This window comes from Pelobates fuscus, chromosome 4 (assembly GCF_036172605.1).
Source record: "Pelobates fuscus isolate aPelFus1 chromosome 4, aPelFus1.pri, whole genome shotgun sequence".
Lineage (NCBI taxonomy): Eukaryota > Metazoa > Chordata > Amphibia > Anura > Pelobatidae > Pelobates > Pelobates fuscus.
Genome location: NC_086320.1, coordinates 266,171,123 through 266,184,483, shown reverse-complemented (window position 1 = coordinate 266,184,483; position 13,361 = coordinate 266,171,123).

The window sequence follows — 13,361 nt, the reverse complement described above, 5'->3', positions numbered from 1 at the left end:
TCTCTTGCTTCTTTGCTTTGCTTTGCTTTCTCTGCATACCTCTCTCTTCCCTTTGTCTTAACTTTTAAAGGGAAAAATTCTCTGTTCGTCACTAGGTGATAGACCAATAGAAAACTGGGCGTGTGGTTACCTTCCAGATAGCAATTGAAGTATTTGGTTGATAGAGGGCAGTCTCGTCCCACTAAACATTCCTATCCAGGAAAGAGTTAACTTTTCCTGGTGGCTATTTTGACATCATTTACCTTATCTTTATAGTTGTCTATAACTTAAGTTTTCTGTCAGTTCAAGAGTTTCTTCGAATTTTCTTCAGACTATGTGTCTCGCAAATTCGGCGATAATTTCTAATATGACAGTTATAATACTAAATATGACCCTTAAATTACAATGGGACTACATGACATTATCGAAAGTAAAATTAAATTATTTAATCTTCTCTGTCACAAATGTCTGGGTTTAGAATTGATTATATTCCATTAGCATTTAGCTAACAGTCTGTCCATCCCTCGTTCTCATTTCTTATCACTCAATTTGTATATACGAAGCATTCCTTTAGCTCTGGCAAAGTGGTTAGTTTTACAGAAAGGATAGAAATTGTGTGTCTCTTTGTTAACTTGAAAATAACAAAATGGAGTCTTGTCTGTTCAGAGTGACTCAGAATATACACTTTTAATTTCTATCATAGCACAAAATGTCTGCCGATATAAATACCCTGTCAGTAAGTAAGAGCTTCCTGCCAGCCCCCCTCCTACACAGCCCATTGTCTGTATTATGGCAATGTAAGTTGCCATAATACAGACATTGACTCGAGTATAAGTCGAGTTGGGGTTTTTCAGCACAAAAAATGTGCAGAAAAACTCGACTTATACTCGAGTATATACGGTATATATTTTCCAACAAGTTTTCATTTTGTTTTGCACCTTTCTTACTGTTAAGGTGAGAGTAGTAGGTAGGGACAGTGGCGTACTAAAGGGGGGATGCGGGGCAGTCCTCCCCAGGTGCCATTCAGTAGGGGGGTACCCAGGGCTCACTTAGACAGGGTCAGCTTTTTGCACCCCTATGTCTGATGTAAGGCATCTGTGCTGCCTATTTGTGTGTCCCTGGAATCTCTGTGTTAAACCTATATCAGCAGCAGTTCCTCTCCTCTCGCATCATGCAAGAGCATTGCCGTGGGTTGCTTTGACAATGCTCTGCGGGGTGCAATGCATGCTGGAGCGTTGCCATGGCAACCTGCAGCAATGCTCTCGCGAGAGGAGAGGAGCTGCAGCTGATATAGATTAAAAACGGAGATTCCTGGGCCCCTCTTTAGAATCCAGGCTGATGTGCCATCGGACCAGCATGGAAATGTAATGTCCCCCCTTTCTGACCATCAGGTAAGAGACAGGGTGGGTGGATGGTTGGGATAAGCCACTTTTCAAAAATGGTACATCAGACCTGGTCACCCCCATACCTCCCTGTCACCTTACTACACCCTTTCCCCTCCACACCCTACACTCCATATAGTCACCCCCAAACCCTGCCCCCTCCACACTGTCACCTTCCTGCCCCCCCACACTGTCACCCCTATCCCTATTTCGCCACACTGTTACCCCCCAAACCCTGCCCCCTCCACACTGTCACTTTCCTGCTCCCCCACACTGTCACCCTCAAAGCCTGTCCCCCCACATTGTCAACCCCAAACCCTGCCCCTCACACTGTTTCCTTCCTGCCCCACCACACTGTCACCCCCAATCCCTGCCCACACACTGTCATCTTCCTACACACTGCCCCCACACTGCCATCTTCCTACACACTGCCCCACCACACTGTCCCCTTCCTACACACTGCCCCCCCACTGTCACCTTCATGCACACTGCCCCCACACTGTCACCTTCCTGCACACTGCCCTCTCACACTGTCATGTTTATACACACTACATCTACTACACACATACACACTCTGCTTCCAATATATATATATATATTATACACACACACAAACACACACAATGCATTTACTACACAAACAGACACTGCATCCATTACACACAGACACTGCATTAAGTATACATAGGGCATCCACTAAACACACTGCATCCACTATACACACACACACTTTGCATCCACTATGCACACATACGCACTGTGTACCTGTGTCAGTGTATCTGTATGTGTGTCTGTATTTGTGTGTCTAAGTATCTATATGTGTCAGTGTTTGTATATTTGTGTGACTGTATCTCTGGAGGTGTGTATCTTTATGTGTGTCTGTAAGAGTGTGTATCAGTGTCTGTGAATCAGTATGTGTGTATATCTGTGTGTATGTGTATGTGTAGCTGCATGTGTGCGTGTCTGTGTATGTGTGTACCTCTGCGTCAGTGTGTGTAGCGCTGTTTCTGTGTAGTTGTGTGTGTCTGTGTATCTGTCTGTCAGTGTGCATATGTGTGTCTATGTATCTGAATGTGTGTCTGTGTATGTGTTTATGTGCATACATCTCAGCATCTTGCCCACACTACACACAAATATACCCCTGCATTCAAACGCCAACACTACATACAAACACACCTCTGTATTAAAACACCGCCATTATATATAAACACACTACTGTATTCAAAAACCACACTACACACAAATGTCCACACTACATAAAAACACACCCCTACAGTCACTCACACATACTTCATATCATAACATGCTTACATTCAAACACACAAACACTGCTCAGTGCTAAATACTTTGCTTTTCTTTTTTACATTTTAAAGTTGGGAGCGGGAGGGGGGGAAGGGAATCCAAATTTAGGATCCGCCCCTGGTAGGGACTTTATTTCAGGGGACCCTTGGCTAGGAGATTGGGGATCTTGGCCACCTGGAGAAAGAGAGGGGGCACATTAATATTTTGTACGCCCCCTATATTATAATCAATAAGGGTAGGGCCATCTTTAATATTGATTTGACCCCGGGCAAGCAATTACTTTGGGCCCCCCTGGACTCTATAACTTCAACGGTTTAATAAAGGGGGGTGTGTATACAATGTTTGTATTTGCACGCAGGGGTGTATTTGGATGTAGTGTTGTCTTTTAAATGCAGATGTACATTTCTATGTAGTATTGTTATTTGAGTGAAGGGGTGTGTTTGTATATAATTTTGGAGTTTGAATCCAGGGGTGTCTTTGTATGTAATATTTGTGTTTACAGGGGTGTGCTTGCATGTTGTGTTTGATTGCTGGGATGTAGGCACATACATACTAACACAGATATACATACACATTAACACGCAGATACACATATAATCACACTGATGCATGCACACACCTTGACACACAGATACACACCGACACAAACACACTGGCATTTACACACATACCTAGCACATACACACACACTCAGATACACACTTACAAACACTAGCACATTCACACACAGAGATACACACCTACACACACTGACACAGATACGTACAAACACTCAGATACACACAGGTATACATGCAGGGGTGTATCTGTGTGCAGTGTTGGAATGCATTGCACTCCAACCAATGGCATATACCAACAATACTTTCTTCAATGGTATAGGTACATAGAGGACTGTGACGAAGTGCCCTTCACCACTTGTGCCTGGAGGGGACTACTAGCTAGCCTCCTGCCTTCCGACTATGGCCCCTGTGCTCATAGCTGTATTTTACCCGGCAGAAAGGTTTATTTGTGTATTTCTGCCGGGGTGTTCGGGACTTTCAGTATGTGAGTAGTGCTACCCCAGATAGCTATGCCATGGAGCCTATTCTTGTAACGAAAGACTATGGAAAAGACTTTGGCTCCATGGGGATTGAACTGTATGTATGTGATCTGAGCGCCATTTGGTAATAATGTGCGCTCAGATCTAAGCTATCTGGGAATATGTTGCATGTATATGTTTTATGTAGTAATTGTAACATTGTGTAATTTTATGTATTTTTGTAACCATGTGGTTAATGGAGTCTTGCCTCTGTCCTGGGAGATAATGTGATTACTTCCCAATTATCTCCAGGATAGAGAGGAGGGATTGTGATGTCACTGTGGGAGTGTTTTGTTTGTATTGTCTGTGATTGGCTAATATCCAATATGTGTCCCATTGTTCCACCAGGTCCCCTAGGGGAGTGTCCACCTGGTGGACACTTGCATAAATACCGGGCAGGTAGCCCTCAATAAACCAGACCTACTTGCACCTTTCTTAAAGCCTTGGCTCATGCTTGGGGGAAGGGATACCTACACTCTGGGGATTGCTATTATCACTTACCCCAGAGTAAGCTCTTGTAAGAGCTTGATTTGTTCCTGCTACGCTCTCTGGATTTAGGAGACGTTCACCCACTGGAAGCTGGATCCTGGTCGTGGATCCAGGGTGGGTGAGAGACGGCGAGGCCGCAGCAAAGCAGCATCGCTGAAAGTGGGGTCCGCAGTGCTGATGGTGTCGTTTGGAGTGCTCAGAGTCCTCGGCAAGCGCTAGGAGCTACGATTGGCGGAGGTACTCAGTCGGAGTGCCAGCGGTCCGTCACAAGGACATGCTGCTCGTATGGACGGGCTCCATACTCACATTTGAACAATACATGGAGTTCTTAATCCAGAATGACATCAACCTCACACTCACCCATGTGATTCATGATCACACTGTCATTAGATGGATACCTCCAAACCTAATTATATTGAAAACCCACATCTACCGACAGCTTTTTACATTTGGAAAGTCACCATCCCTATAGGTTGAAATCTTCTATTCAATATGGCGAGTACCTGCGAGCCTGCAGAAACTGTTCTGATGACACGGATTTCTTCCAAGAGTGCCAAGAACTCAGACAAAGGTTTCCATCTCTTGGCTAGCTAAATAGGGTATTAAAAAGAGCTTTCCACAAATTCACAGAGCATCAAGCCTCAGGACAATAAAACCATTAGATGTGTGGCCACATTCGATGGAGGCTGGTCCACCATGACCAACACTTTTAAAACAAACTGGCCCATCTTGATGCACAATCAGGAACTAAAAGGATCATTACCAACATAGACGCTGTTGATCCAAGAACTTGCACGACCTGCTCATGCACAGCTACTTGGAAAAGAAGCCCCCAGACACACTTTGGCTAACCGCAACCAAAGGCACCTTCCGATGTGTCCATTGCAAGGCATGTGAATATATTTCACCCTCTAAATTTCAAGTCTAACCAAACTGATATCGTAGTAAATACTAAGTGATTTGTTTACTGTAACTAACTAAGGTTATTTACCACATCACTTGCTCATGCTGCAAACAATACATAGAAAAAAAAATATTTTCACACCATATATTCATTGATGAACCAGCCAATTCTTGGCCACCACCAACAAATAACAAACATACTCATTTTGTCTTCTATGATATTAAATCCTCCAAATCACTATTGACAATTAACATTAATCCTGTACTACTTGATTGACCATGATCTTATTATAAATATTAGACATTATTAATATTATTAATAATATTATTAACAGCGGATAGACATATTCATATATGTCCATTCAGGCTCAACCTTAGGTCCAATACACACAACACACATCCAGCTGTTAAATTTTTGTCACATAGTATATATATAATCAGTCTTTTCAAGTCCAGGCTAACTGACCAGTATTCTGATTAATATTACCTTTTTTCTCAACCCTTCATCTATTTAGATGTTTTGTCATTATTATATTCAGTTTACATTGCCAAGTCCCCCTGAAGAGCTGACCAATCGTCGAAACGTGCAATCGGGGCTCCTTTCTTACCCGTGGTCAGCCTGTCATTACAATACAGATTCTGATACTCGGTTTACAAAACACTTCATGCGTTATTACTGTCTGAATCAGCCGCATGTACCACATCGCTTGGACCCGCGTAATCTGATTCCTATTTTTGAACTGTTCTGTAGAGATAGCTCGAATTTGCTTGTAGCTGAGCACAGGTACCCTTGAAAACACAGATTAGGACTAATTCAGAGCTGTCCACTGATCATATTTATGCTTTAGTGTCTAGACCCTTCTGTAATTTGACTGTATTTTGGATCTAACACATTCTGTTTATAACTTTGTAATGTACAAAAATGAAGTCAAATATAAATCATATGTACATACTTTTTTGTTAAAAGTCTATGAAGTCTTTGGCTGTTATACAGTGCATGATATCTCAAAGAAAAAGGAAAAAGAAAGACAATAATAGTGCAGTATGACTTTAACACTGTGAAGTAGAGTGCTATAGCAAAAACTCACTCACAATTTTTAGAGCTACAAAGAGCTCTGATGTGTAGGGCGTAGACGGTACAATCCCCATCACTGGATATATTGTTTAAGCTACAGTGGTGGTAGACTTTATCTGTGTCTCGAATATGTGAAGACAAAAATTGGAATATCCAGTAGTGCAATATGTGTATCAAAGTGGTAGTGCATATATATGAAGAGGTAGGTATCTTACTCACATGAACTAGAGCATAGACCTGCTCTAATATAAAGCGCTTTGGTGGTATGATCCCCAACTGGGATATATGTTGATCAGGAAGCCACACTCCTGATGAAACCTCAGGGCGAAACGTGTGGCTCTGTCTTCCATTTGGATTGTTTTTTCTATTTATATTTTATATATATATATCTTGTTTATTATAATAAAATGAACTATAAATGTTATCTATTTAGAAAAAAAATTTGGCTTCCTGATCAACATCAGGCCATTTACATGTTAGTGATGCTTTTCACGCTTTTTAACTGATTGCCACAACAGCCAAAACTGGATGGTAAAAACAGCCTTAACCTGTGCTTGTCCTTATCAGGATAGATCCAGTAAATACTGGTAGGGTATAGAACGTCTTTTGAAGTATGATATTGTATGTCAGGTACACAGCTGTATGGCAGTTCTGTAGGTACTATCTGCTTTCTTAAAGAGGTACTATAGTCATCCAGACCACTTCATTTCAATATACTCTATAATAGCTGTTAAGCCTAATATTACTTTTATTAGTGGTATTAAGACCCTACTGTGTTGTGGAAAGTGCATCAAAAATGCCACTGTTATTTCTAACACACACTATTCATGGGTATTATAGAAGTATTTAAATACAAAGTGTCCACCAGAATCCCAGTAATATTTTTGACTAATAAAATGAAATATATAAATAGATGTAGTCAACGCTAACCTTCACAACATATTTTGTACTGTTTATTATTCCGTAAAAACCCCTTTGAAAATCATCACAAAATGCAATGTTCCCCTTTGAAAATCTTCACATGCAATGTTCTTGCCATCAAAATAAAAATGGGAAATAATTCATAGCCTACCACAATTTCCTGCAGCTCAGCATTGATTGAGTGGGTACCAATTTCTTATGGTATGTATGCCCAGCAACTGTGCCATGGCTTACAAACCAATCAGTTATAAGCCACTGTGTCTAGCAAGTGTGCCATCACTTTAACCTAGGTGAGAATAATTCCCACTATTTTCAGTAAAAGTCCTTTACCATAGCAAATATGATGCTCCAGTAACTCAGACTTTGAATCAAAGATACATGCCACACAAGTCCGTAAGTTACTGCCATATCCAAATCTTATCTAAAGTGTGAAGAAGCAAAAGTCTTCAGGGTAAAGTAAATAAGGTTTTCATTGCTTTTGGTGATGCTATAAGTTAAAATGACAGCTGCAGTCATTGATGCAACACTATCTTTGTTCTCTTGTGCATGTAAAAGACTACTACTGTAAATGAGGTTCTATGGGAGATCCTTACTGTCATGGGTGGAGGTCCGAAGACCGGGACGCCTATATGCCTGATAATGATGATAGGAGTCTCAGCGTGGACAATCAGGGTCTGGTGCAGGGTACCCACACGCCTCCTTGTGTTGAGCACCAGGGATTGTGCGGCCACATACCACAGCCCTGATGCAGCTTAAGCGGATGCCAGGAGTTGTTATTAATTACTTTGTATTTTGTATCTAATTTCCAGGAAATCCCAACATAAAATATGAGCCTTTCATAAAGATTCCCTGTTTGAATTTAAGCAGCAAGATACTTTATGAAGGCACAGGTGGGGATTCTCTTCTAAAAGTGGTACAGAAATGTGAAAGGGACCAATAGAATATGTCTGCTGGCTCTGCTTGTTTCCATGGTGATTGCCCCAATTTAAGTACATATTATTGTCCACAGAATATGTTGATAAATAACCCCCACAGAGTACAAACAAAACAAATGCATACATATCTTAATTAGAATTAAAGCTAAGTAAAGGTATTTGAACTTTTCAACTTGTGTTTCATTTGCTATGGGTATCATTTAACAAAGTCACCAAATCATTTTACATTGCCTCTGGCAGTGGAATGTGTAAACCGCAAGTTATATATGCTGTGCTTTTGAATGCTAATACTGTACAACACAGGATCCGTGTTTGAGATTTCAAAGCTTGCAGTCGTCAAGGGACGTAGTATTGCCTTGTATGTGGGATGCTAGTTAAGGGATTTAAATACAGAAATATGAATAAGAAAGTGAGTGTTTTTGTAGCATAAATATTCAATATGGTGTGAGGACGTTTCTTTCAAAGTGTCATGTAGAAACTAATGAAGCTCCTGAGGGTTAGCTCAGTAAACAAAGAAAATGAATGTGAAACAAACTATAGGCCATTAGCCCTGGGTTGACAAGAAGCAGACGTCATTGCTCAATTAGGAAATTAAGAATCAGATGCCACACGTCAATCAAACGAGTTAAATAGTCTTTTGGAATATTCATAACACAGTCTGTAAACATCTCAAAGAAATTCACAACTTGATATTTCTATACAGGAAGAATTGATTTAAAAAATACATCTGCTAAACATATCTATCATTATTATGTTTGTTTAGTTCTTGCTAGAAAACAACATTGGTCTTGGGGCTATTAATGTTGAATGACAGTTTGTTTTTAGGCTGAAATGAAAGAAGCAGGCTTCCTGTGATTATTGGGAGGTTTGCTGTCAATCCAAGCAAAATATATTTCCCAATGTACTTAGCTAATTCTCATCTCTTGTTATGCATGACGTTTGGAATTTTCTTCTTTTTTTAGTTTAGAAAAATATATATTTTTTGTATAGGACACAACTATAGAGTTATTTACTGCTCTACGGCAGCCTGGATGGGGCTTAGCCTGGATAGAATAATTAGTGCTGAATCACATAGGGAAGGTCAACATTAGCTGGCTCCTGAACAATCTTTGTTGAATCACAGCTACCTTCAAATAATTGTTTTTTTCGTACTATGAAATAAGAATGAAGATACATAATATTGTTCTGTGCAGTGAATTTTACTATAATTTTTGTTAACAGATTGGAACCCAATTTATAGAGAATTGCACAAACAAGCAAGCAAAAAGGCATATAAAGATATTGCCATCCTCGGGAAAACGTCGGACTTAAGTTGAAACTTTCAATGAAGTGGAAAGGAATCAGTAATGATATTTGACAACTGGTAAAATGCTTTGGTCAGGGATATAGAAAGCAGAAGCATCAAAACCAAGAAGAACAAACAGTTACAATAGAAACAAACATATAGAATGATTAATGAACAAGCAGGGTATTAAAAGAAAATTAGAGAGTGAACGATCACATAAAAACAATAGTGAATGGATGTTATATGATGGGTGTCATTGGGTTGAATATAGACTTCTCAGTGGTGTGAAGATCGTGGATGGCGATGATGTGTTGCAATCCGAATGCTAAGGGAAGGATAATCAGACAAGTGCACACAATAACAGGGGAACAAGCCATACGTGTTTAGCACTTCACTACTCCACAGGAGAAGGGGCAAGGCAACAACGTTATTCAGACAATGAACACATAAACATTTTTGGTGAAAATTTACATTCTTAATGAATAACTCAAATGCATTTTTCTAATTTAAGGTTCTTTGCGGGATTAGTCATGACTTCTGCCATCATCCTGTTGGTTGATCAATAATCAAAGACCATGACACATTCAATGATCATATTAAATTGTATCTGATATCAACACTAGATTCCTTGAAAGTGCAATGCCCCTTGAATTCCCCAAAGATTTGTACTGGTTCAACTTGACATTGATTGCCTTGAACCACTGCATTGGGTACAAACTTTCTTGTGTGGTTGCAGCTAAAGCAATGTATTCAGCTTCACATGAGGACAAAACTTCTGCAGACTGTTTTTTAGACTTGGATGCAATCAGAGGACCATTCTATGCAACACTTGAGCAGTATTTTGTCATGCAAAACAACTTTAGTTTAATAAATTATGTTTGATATATAGATCATGCCCCTGCAATCTCACTGCTCCACTCTCTGCCATTTAGGAGTTAAATCCCTTTATTTATACAGCCCTAGTCACACCTCCCTGCATGTGACTTACACCGCCTTCCTAAACACTTCCTGTAAAGAGTCATCTAATGTTTATACTTCCTTTATAACAAAGGCTTGTTTCAGAAATTCTTATCTCCTGCTTTGTTAATAGCTTGCTAGATTCTTCAGGAGCCTTCTGTGTGTGATTAAAGTAAAATTTACAGAGCAGGAAATAAAAACTTCTAAAATAAGTCACATCTGATTGAAATTAAACCATTTTTTTCATGCAGGCTGTGTCAGTCACAGAAGGGGGAGGTTTGGCTAGGGCTGCTTAAACAGAAACAAAGGTGATTTAACTCCTAAATGACAGTGAATTGAGCAGTGAGACTGCTTCATTAAGCATCATTAAGCTTAAGTTATTTTGGTGACTATAGTGTTCCTTTCTACTACAAGGCTAGGCAACCTTCGGCACTCCAGATTGTGTGCTGAAGGTTGTTTGATTCTTTAATTATTCTTTGATTCTTTGCCAGCATTATGGCCATAAGAGCATCATGAAATATGTAGTCCACAACACCTAGAGTGCCAAAGGTTGCTTACCCGTATTCTATTACATAGTCTCACAGGCAACCAAGGAGGAAGGCAGACAGTACCTGGCAAAAAATTATTTGAAATGTACTTCAACAAGAGCTTCAGTTCCAAGCTTGGACCCTCCTAAACTTTGCGCAGGTGGGAAATTAGAAATAGATGAATTGCAAACCATGAAAAAAAGGAATATCCCAATTATATGTATTATTTAGAAACACCTGCTAAATGTCTGAAGATTGTTTACACATGATATGTGTGAGCGCAAATATAAAAAAACCTTGTAGTTAAAACAGCGGTGTTAAACTTGACAGATTTCTATGAGAAACCTAAAGTGATAGTTCTACTGAAATATATCTTTATTTCCCCATGAGTCCCACTAGCCACTTGCTACATTTTTACTAAGGAGGTAAAAGAGTGTGAAAAAGACATATATTTACTAATGGGGATTTCATGTCATTATCCCTTGAGGCTTCCGACCGAACTCCCAAATTAATACATAAGTAGGCCCACTGACTGCATAAATTGCCATAAGCTACGCTGTTAAAATAACACTCCAAGCACCATAACCACTATTATGTGCTGTAGTCGTCATGTTGCCAGTAATGCCCTGATCCCTCTCCCAGAGTAGCCAGTCAAATCATTTAAGAATAGTTGAAAAATGTACATCCGGATCCAGTGGCGTACACACAATCCATGGGGCCCTGGTGCAAAACTTACCCGTGGCCCCCCCCTCCCTCCCTCTTCCCCCCACACCTCCCCCCGACAGACACACACACACACACATACAGACACACATACATACATAAAGACACACACACATACACATACAGACACATACAGACATATACACACACAAGACACACATACATACATACAGACAGGCACACATACATACAGACAGACAGACACACACAGACACAGACAGGCACACACACACACAAAGACACAGATAGGCACACACACATACAAAGACACATATATACAAACAGACAGGCACACAAACATACAAAGACACATACATACAAACAAACAAACAAACAAACAAACAGACAGGCAGACACACACACAGACACATACAGACAGACAGACACATACAATACACACATACATACAAAGACACATACATACAGACAGAAACACACAGACAGACACACACAAGACATACATACATTCATACATAGAGACAGACAGGCACACATACACACAAAGACACATACAAACAAACACAAAATGTTTAAGTCACCCTCCTATTACCTACCTTTTAGGTGCAGGAGGGTGACTTTCCCTAGGGTCCAGTGGTGGCTCAGGTTGATGGGAGTTCCCACTCTGACTCCCTCCTCTGCTTCATCCCGTGTGGGCTCTGTCTGATTGCTGGGAGGAGGGACTGGAGCAGTCACTTCCTCCCAGCAGTGATGTCATCACAGGGGGCCCGGTCGTGCTGTTAAAGCGCCCAGCGCTGACCGGGCCCCCTGACAATCCATCTCTATCTGGTTGCCCTAACAGCATGGGTCACCAAATGGACCCCTTGGACAGTGGCCCCTACGGTTTGCCGCGTGGGCCGGGGGGCCGCAAATGATGGCGGCGGGTACCCGGTGGCAAGCGTCCGCAGGGAGGCCGGGCCCCCTGGAGTGACAGGCCTGGTCGCAGCTGCGATCCCTGCGACCACGGTATGTACACCACTGTCCGGATCCTACAGAGCCCTCTTTTGCTCTGCAAATACTTCCACTTCCACCAGTGCCAATTAGGGCCACCTTCTCAGACAATGAACATGACCCTTCATAGTCGGGTGTAGCTCAGTGGCAGTAGCTTCTGGCAGCATGCACATCTGCCCTGCTAAAGCGTGACACCAGAAATATAAAATGGAAATTTGCTGCCAGACACATTTGGGAGGAATAGCTTGTAATTCCAATTGAAACAGCTGAATGAAAGACATGGTCAGTGTTTGTTTCATATTCAAACTTGAGTAGTTACTCTCGCAGAGTTTGCAACTAGAAGGTCTATTGATTTTTTAGGGACAGCTAAGGTAAAGAAGAAATTGATTATTATGTTCTGAGTGAGTGTGCTCTAATTTGTGGAATTATTGAGTTCAGTTGAATTTGATTCATTTGGTTTAACTGATAATTATGATTCATCTAAACTGACCTGATCATGTTAAATTATTTTACTTATGTAAAAATTGCCTTATTTTGGAGTTTTATAAATAATAATTAAGATAATTAAAAAAAAAAACAGGTGTTTTTCCTCTTCGGTAAGTCTATTTAATTCACTTTAAACAATTAAACACTTATTAACTCATTAGTGAGGCATTTCTGATGTTCCAGGCAATCATGACAAAGATTTTAGTCATTCAATTCTGGATTGCAGCAAATAACAATCCCAATGGCCAAATTGAGGCCCTAATCATTGGAGTAGGAACCGAAGAAAATCTGTAAGAGGAAGTACAGTCCAATTTAAGGAGTATATATTAAACCTACACTTTCAATATGTTTTTCTTAAACACTGAAAACAT